Below are 8369 nucleotides of genomic sequence, written 5' to 3' on the forward strand. Positions count from 1 at the left end.
TCTGCTATGTTTACTACCTTGTTCAGTGAACATAGATGTGCATAACTCCTATGGCCATGGAGTTTACAGTCTAGCAGGGGAGATAGTCAATGAAATAGATATAGTTTCAAGGTCTCAGTAAGGATTAAGAGGAAAATTTAGGCAGAGCAAGGAATAATGGGTAATAATAACATAAAATTTTAAACAGGTGACTGGGGTTGACAACTGTAATATGCTAGTATCCAAATAGAGATTTGAGTTAAGGGAAGTAGAGAACCTGGTGATGACTGAGTAAGAACATTTCAGACAGCAGAAATTCCAAGGGCAAAACCCCTATGGGCAGATTACCCAGGTGACTGTGCTGGTGAATGGTAAGACCAACATTAGAATCTTCTCCTTAAGGACTTCAAAGCCTGTGTTCTTACCAGCTAGAGATTAGCACTTTCTGGAAAGTTAGCCCCTTCTCAGACACATGAACTAAGGCACTGTGTTTTATGAAGGCATATTATAATGTATGATTGCTATAATGTAGTATAATAGAATGTATATTTAGTTATATTCTTATTATTGTGTTATAACTTTGTGCTTCTAATAATGAGCACTCTGTTTGGAAATTGATTAAAATGATAATTTTGTGTTTCTATGCATTTGTACACTACAGCTACATTCTACTCTAAGAAATTCCAGTATTTGATTGTTAAAAGTTGCAATCACAATTTTTCATCTTGAAAGATTGTTTAAATGATAATTTCAGGGATGCCTGTGTAGCTCAGTTGGTTAAGCATCTGCCTTTGACTCAGTTTGTGATCCCAGGGTCCTGGGATTGAGACCCAGTTGGTCTCCCTGCTTGGTGGGGAGTCTGCTTCTCCCTCTCCCTCTGCCCTTTCTCCTGCTCCTGCTCTCTCTCTCAAATAAACAAATAAAATCTTTTAAAAAATTATAATTTTCAGAAAACATTCACTCCTTTAGGGCATTTATCTTTATTTTTGGTGACTAATTTAGGTTCCTGGACCCAATTTCAATATGCGTGTGTGTGTGTGTGTGTGTGTGTGTGTGTGTGTGTGTGTGTGTTGTGTGGGGTGATATGGGGGGTTCCCACACCTCTAACAAGCAATGCTCTGGCACCAATTGCATATGCTATAATTCAACCCACTTCTGACCCTATCTACGTGGAGATGGCATCAGATCTCACAAGCAAGGATTCAGTCCTACAAGCCTGCCTCCCCCCACTCCCAACTTCAGACACCAATCGAAAGTCCAGGTTGTGAGATCAGAGTATCCAACTTCCCATTTCTTGGGGTGGTATAATTTGCTAGAGCAGTCCATGAACTTAGATAAAAGTTTTACTTCTTGGGCACTGGTTTATTATAAAATCATGTAACTCAGGAACAGCTTGATGGAAGGAATACATTAGGGCAAGGGATGTGGGAAGGGGCTCAGAGCTTCCATGCTCTCTCCAGTATACCACTTAACCCTGATTTCTCCACATGTTCACTGACCTGGCAGCTCTCCAAATCCTGTCCATTGGGGTTTTTAATGGAAGCTTCATTACATAGGCACACTTGGTTAAATCACTGACCATTGGTAATTGAATTCAGTCTCCAGTCCCTCTCCCCTCTCTAGTTGGCTCCATGGCAACCAGCTTCCATCCTTAGGTGCTTCCCAAAAGTCATTTCATTAACACAAAAGATACCTTTATCACTTTTAACACTTAGGAAATTTCAAGGGCTTTGGGATTGGTGAGAAAATGATGGGAACCACATAGGAAGAGCAAATAAGAACAAATATGTAAGAAAAATATTCATCAAGGGTTAAAGCCTCTGCCTTCGGCTCAGGTTATGATCCCAGGGTCCTGGGATCGAGCCCCACATCAGGCTTTCTGGTCAGCAGGGAGCCTGCTTCCCTTCCTCTCTCTCTCTGCCTGCCTCTCTGCCTACTTGTGATCTCTGTCTGTCAAAAAAAAAAATATTCATCAAAATGACCAAAATGTATTTGTCTTATGAATCTTAATGTCACAGTCACCATACTATTATATTTTCAATATAAAATATACAGGTTGTAAGAAGTGAAAAATTTTTTTCCTCCTGGATGCTCTCCACTAATCTCATTCAAAAAGTGTTCATTTTAACAGTTTATCACATATCATATCAAATACCTGATAGCAGATGTTGATCAATACCAGATTCTAAATTGGTCCCTAACAAGCACTATTTTAGACTTGCTTCCACAGTGGAACTTGTCTGGCTTCCCATTTTCTCAGAAGCATTAAATTATTTCAGACATTTTAAGTTTTAAAAGTTAAAAAACAAAAATAATAGGTTATGTTCTTTTCCTTTTGCAATTACTGGTGAAGTTGAACATGTTTTATATATATACCAATTACTTGTATTTTTTCTGTAAATTGTCTATACAAAGTTACTATTTTTTTATATACAGGTGTTTACTTCCCTTAACTTAGAAATATGTGCACACACTTATATATATACACATGCCTACATATAATATTAACACTTCAGGTTACTATTTGCATTAAAATATTTTATCAGCATTTTATTTATCATTTCAGTTTTTATGGTGTTTTGTACAGATAGATGTTCTGAATTTATATACAAATAAATGTTTCAATTTTTAAAAGGCTTAATCTGGGGAATTAAAAGGTATGACATAAAATATTTGTTTTTTTATATTTCAGAATGAAATGGTCACCCTTTATCTGTCATCTCTTTCTACCAACCACGGTAACGACCTTTAAGGTCTTCACTGAACTCAACTATCGCTGTAGACACAGCCACCAGTCTGAACTAATCTTTTCTGGGGGTAAGTGTTCTATACATTATTATTTTGGTGGATTTTTCACATTTTAATATAATTTATGTATTCATGTTCATGGCATATCTTAGCAATTTCTTTAGTAGAATTTTTCCATGTGCTCTTCTTTATTTTTCCAAAAATGTTAGTAAGACATCTCAAAAGAACGAAGTGAAGAAAATAAATGTGTTCTGTAGTCAAATACATTGAGGAAGTGTTATACGTCTGTTATTCTCTGGGATAATCACAAATAACATTGAGAGCTCTGAGAAGTCTAGCAGTAGAAAATGGTTCATCATGCATATTCTAATTTATATAACTATAAATTTTTATAAAACTATAATTTTTCTTATTACATCCATAAACATATAAAATATATATTATATATATAAATAGATATTTATATATAAAATGTATAAAATAAAATATAAAAACATTTTAAGAAAGCTTAGTTTGAAGAGGAACCTCATTAGCATAATGGTAAAGGTGCTATGCTTTTGGCCTCAAAATACCTCTCCTTTTATACCCCCCTCTAAGTTGCTAATACCTTACAATACTAATCATAAACACACCTGCCCTTATTTGCTCTGATGCTTTTACATATACTATACCAGTTTACCTGGTGGCCCATTTCTCCATGGTTCCTTGTTGAGTAGCCAAACTTCTTTAGAGATACCATGTAAACAACAATCCCTACACAAAAACACTCCATTTTCTCTCTTGAAAAGTAATCTCACTTTCAACTTGTAACATTTTAGAAAGCTAATGGTATCCAATCTTATGGTATGGCTATTTGTTGGCAAAACGTCTCCCTTCCTAGCTCATTTTAAGCAGTATTTAATTATGGTACCAGCAAAAGCATTTGGTAGTTGCTCAATGGGATTTGGAACCAACACATTCTGCAGTGTGAGGAAGGTAGATAATACAAATGCTTTGACTTCTCTCTGTGTATTAACACTTCCTCTTTGTTACTTATTCTTTCTCTAATTAAATCTTCATATGTGAGAAGTACTTATTAGTTCTAGTTAGTTTATTGAGGGACAGCTAGGAGAGAGAAAATTTTTCTGCCCAGAGGAGAAAGGTAGTCAATAAACTAATCAATTTAAGTCATGATTAGATGAGCACAAGCTATCCATTTATTTATGTGTCTTAAAAATCAATGATTTTAACAGTGCCATTGAAATGAGTCAGATGGTCTGTACTAAGCTGAATTTGTTGCAGCATTTTAGATATTGTTGTGGGATACACAGACTATCTGCAGGGTCCTTTCTGAATTAGAAAGTTATAAACATTAATAAATTTTTCAGGTAGGGGCTCCTGTGTGGCTCAGTTGATTAAGTCACTGTTGATTTTGGCTCAGGTCATGATCTCAGGGTTGTGATTAAAAAGGTCTTATTTCTCATAATAGACAATGCCCATATTTTGTTCTTTCTGCTCTCTTTGCCCCTCCCTTTATCACACTTTCATTATGTCCTTTTCATTTTGGCAGAAAGATATAAGCATGGGATGATCAGTGAATGTTATGATACCTGTATAATTGCCTAACAGTATTATCATAATAACATTAATTATACAGTAATATTATTTAACATTAATATCATTCAATGGAAGCTATGTTTCTATATAAGTAAAATAAAGCATTGGAAAAGGTAGTATCTATGTTTTCTACCATACTGGTAATTCTTTTTTTTTTTTTTTTTTTAAAGATTTTATTTATTTACTTGACAGAGAGAGATCACAAGCAGGCAGAGAGGCAGGCAGAGAGAGAGGAGGAAGCAGACTTCCCGCTGAGCAGAGAGCCCGATGCGGGGCTCGATCCCAGGACCCTGAGATCATGACCTGAGCCGAAGGCAGCGGCTTAACCCACTGAGCCACCCAGGCGCCCCACCATACTGGTAATTCTATAAATTACAAATAATTTCAAAATGTTTAAAAGAAAGCAATGAACTTGACATTAATTAGTATAATAATTAAGAGCATGAGCCAGGAAATTAAGTCTCTAAGGTTACATCACATCTTAATCTTTTTTTTTTAATTTTTATTTTTTAAGATTTTATTTATTTATTTTAGATAGTAGGGGGAAAGGCAGAGAGGAGGTTGAGGGAGATGGAGAGAATCTTAAGCAGACTCCGTGTTGAGCATGAGCCTGATGTGAGGTTCAATCTCATGACCCTCAGATCGTTACCTGAGCCAAAAATTGAAAGTTAGATGTTAGACCAACTGAGCAACCCAGGAAGCCCCACAGCTTAACCTCTTATAAGCTGAGCAGCAACAGACATGAGCATTTAATGTATTGGTATAAAGTGTTTCATGGTAAATCTTTATAATTCATTTAACATCTTGTAGTCATGGTCCCTCCATTATTCTTGATGTCAGTAATGTATGCCTTCTCTTTACCTTAATCAATGTACAGAGATTTGTCGATTTTCTTATTTATTCCAAAGAATCAGCTTTGGGTTAGTATTGATTTTTTTACTCTTCAGAATTTTCTTTTTTGCTGATTTTAATCATATTTTTGTTTGTTTCTTCTTATCTCTTTACATTAGATATAATTTGGTCTTCTATTTCTAGGTCTTTAGGATGGCATTTTAGACCCTCAATTTTACACCTTTTTTCCCCCAAGATAAGCATTTATAGCTAAAAATAAAGTATTACAACAAATTATAATTTTTTAATGAGTTATATTTTAATTTTCATCCAGTTTACAGTATTTCAAAATTTCTTATGTTTTTTCTTCTTCTCTCTGTTTCATTTGGAAGCATTAATTTTTCACAGATTTATTGAGATACAATTGGCAAGCAGGCATTGCATATGTTTGAGGTGTACATCACCATAACATAGAAGTGTTACACAGTATCCAAATATTTGGGGATTTTCCAAATATCTCTATTTAGTTAATTTCTTTTTGTTGTTGTCAAAGAACATGTTCTGTGCAGTATCAAAATTTTAAATTAATTGAGACCTATTTATAAGCCAATTATTGTCTATCTTGGTACACATATCATGTGCACTTGAAAAGAGTATTTATTTTGCAGTTGTTGAGAAGAATGTTATCTAAATATCCATTAAGACAAATTGGTTGATGGTGCTAAGTCTCCTATATCCTTGTTTGTCTATGTGTTCTATAGTAGCTGAGAAGTATTGAAATCTCCACCTAAAATTGTAGATTTGTTTGGGTTGTTTCCAGTTGTGTCATTTCTTACTTTATGTATTTTGGAGTGGTGTTATTAAGGTCATAAATAAACATTTAATATTTCTATCTCCTTCATTAATAATTAGCCTCTTATTGTTATAAAATTGTCCTCAACATCTGTGATAATTTTATGTTTCAAGTCTATTTTTTTCTGGTATATTAATACAGATATTCAGATTTATTGTGATCACTTTTTATTATTACATGTTTTATATAATTTTCTTTTTATTTTAGCCTATATTAGTCTTCACATTAAATTGGGGTTCTTTTAGACAGCATGTGGTTGGATTTTTCATTTTAATCCAGTTTGAAAATGTCAGTCTAAGGTCATCTGGGTGAGTTAAGTGTCTGCCTTCAGCTCAAGTCATGATCTTAGGGTCCTGGGATTGATTCCCACATGGGGCTCCCCACTTGGTGGGGAGTCTACTTCTCCCTCTGCCCCTCCCTCCTGATCATTTTCTCTATCTCTCTTTTTCTCTCTCTCTCAAATAAATAAATAAATCTTTAAAAAAGAAAAGAAAAGGGCTTTTAGTAGGAGAATTTAGTCCATTTATACTTAGTGTAAATTATCATATGGTTGGATTTCAATATAACATTTTGTTGTTTTCTATCTGCTTGAGTTGCCTTTAGTCTCTCTTTTCTTTTTTCTTTAGATTTAAACTTCAGTATGTTTTAATATTCTATTTTATTCCCAAGAGGCAACTTAAAAGGCATTTTTGCTTAAATTTTAGCTGTTGCTCTTAAGTTAATAATACATATTTTGTCACATAATCTGCCTTCAAATAATAATATAGGCCCTTGACATATAATGTAAAAACCATACAACATTATACTTCCATTTATCTCCTCCCATTCTTGTATTTTCATCTTACATTTTATTTCTACACATGATATAAATATAAGAATATATTGTTATAATTTTACTTTAAACCATCCTTTGTCTTTAAAACAAATTTAAAAATAAGAAAAATCTTTTTTAATCCTTCCCCACAAACTTGCTATTTCTGGAGGGTTTTTTTTTTTTTTTTTCCCAAGATTCCATCTGGTGTTATTTTTCTTCTGTATGAAGAACTTCCTTTAACATTTTCCATAGTGCAGATCTGTTGGCACTAAATTTTCTTACAGTTTCACCAAAAATGTTTGGATTGGCTAAGATTGTTCTGTAGTAGTTTTCTCCAAAGAAAAGCTTGCATGTTCGAAATTATTCAACTATAGCATTTGTTTTTGAGGACTATTTAGTTTGTCCTTGGCTCATCCTTTTTTTTCCCTAAATATCTTATAACTATTGCACCATTGTCATCTGTTCTTTGATTTTGCTATGAAGTTGGCAAAGCCAGAGTTTTTTTATCCCTTTGATATTTTTGCCTCGTTGCCCATATAATTCTTTCTTTAATTTTGAAGATTAGTGATTTAAGTAATACATATCCCAGTGTTAACAAGTGTGGGTCATTTTTTTCTGACATACTAGGTGCCCTTTTGTGGAGTTTGAAGACATCTTTTATTTTAGCAAATGGTCCTGAATTATAAATACTTTTATTATAATTGCTTGAATTTATTTTTGGGATTCCAATTATATATATATTGAATCAACTTAATATTTTATATCTATAATTTCCTCTTAAATTTTAAGAAAAATATTTATTTCCAACACATTTTGTTTACTTTTCTTGTTTCGAGCTTCTGTGTCTTTTACACTTTCCTTAATGCCTCCATCATCCACGATTCCTTCAATTTTACTTTATTTCTGTGATTACTTTTTCTTCTACTTCTTTCTTGAGTTCTGTCAACTCCAGTTCAACTACTTCTGCTGTTTCCAATGCTTCCATGAATCCTTGCATTTCTGCTCTGTACTTTTACTTTTTAGAATTGATTGCTTTATATTTCATGGAGAAAAATGTGATTTCTGTTGTCCTTTCCTGCATGGCAATATTTATCTAGTATGCAGTACTTTATCTGTTGAGTTCATTATCTGCTACTAAGCCACACCCTTCTCTATCCCTCATAAAACATTTTTACATAGATTTTTTATCAACTCTTTTTAATTGTTTATTATTTAATGGACTGGGTTTCCTAGACCAGCTGTTTGTTGGGGATTCTTGTGATATAGTAAGGAGCAGGAAAGTAGTAAGGATCTCTCTCTCCCCCAATGTTTCAAAGATAGGCTATTTCCAATATTTGATATATTACTGAATAATATATTAAATATATGTTAGAAAAAACTTATTTAAATATAAATATATTTTAAAGTAACTTAATGTACTTAAATAAATATATATTAAATATATTCTATATGTAATTAAATTTGGCTTTTGCAACATCTCCTACATTTGTAAAATATGCTGTCTGTAAGGGTACTTTTGTTATTTACCCATTTTGATACCTGCATCCT

The sequence above is a fragment of the Lutra lutra genome, chromosome 5 (genome assembly GCF_902655055.1).
Source record: "Lutra lutra chromosome 5, mLutLut1.2, whole genome shotgun sequence".
Taxonomy (NCBI): domain Eukaryota; kingdom Metazoa; phylum Chordata; class Mammalia; order Carnivora; family Mustelidae; genus Lutra; species Lutra lutra.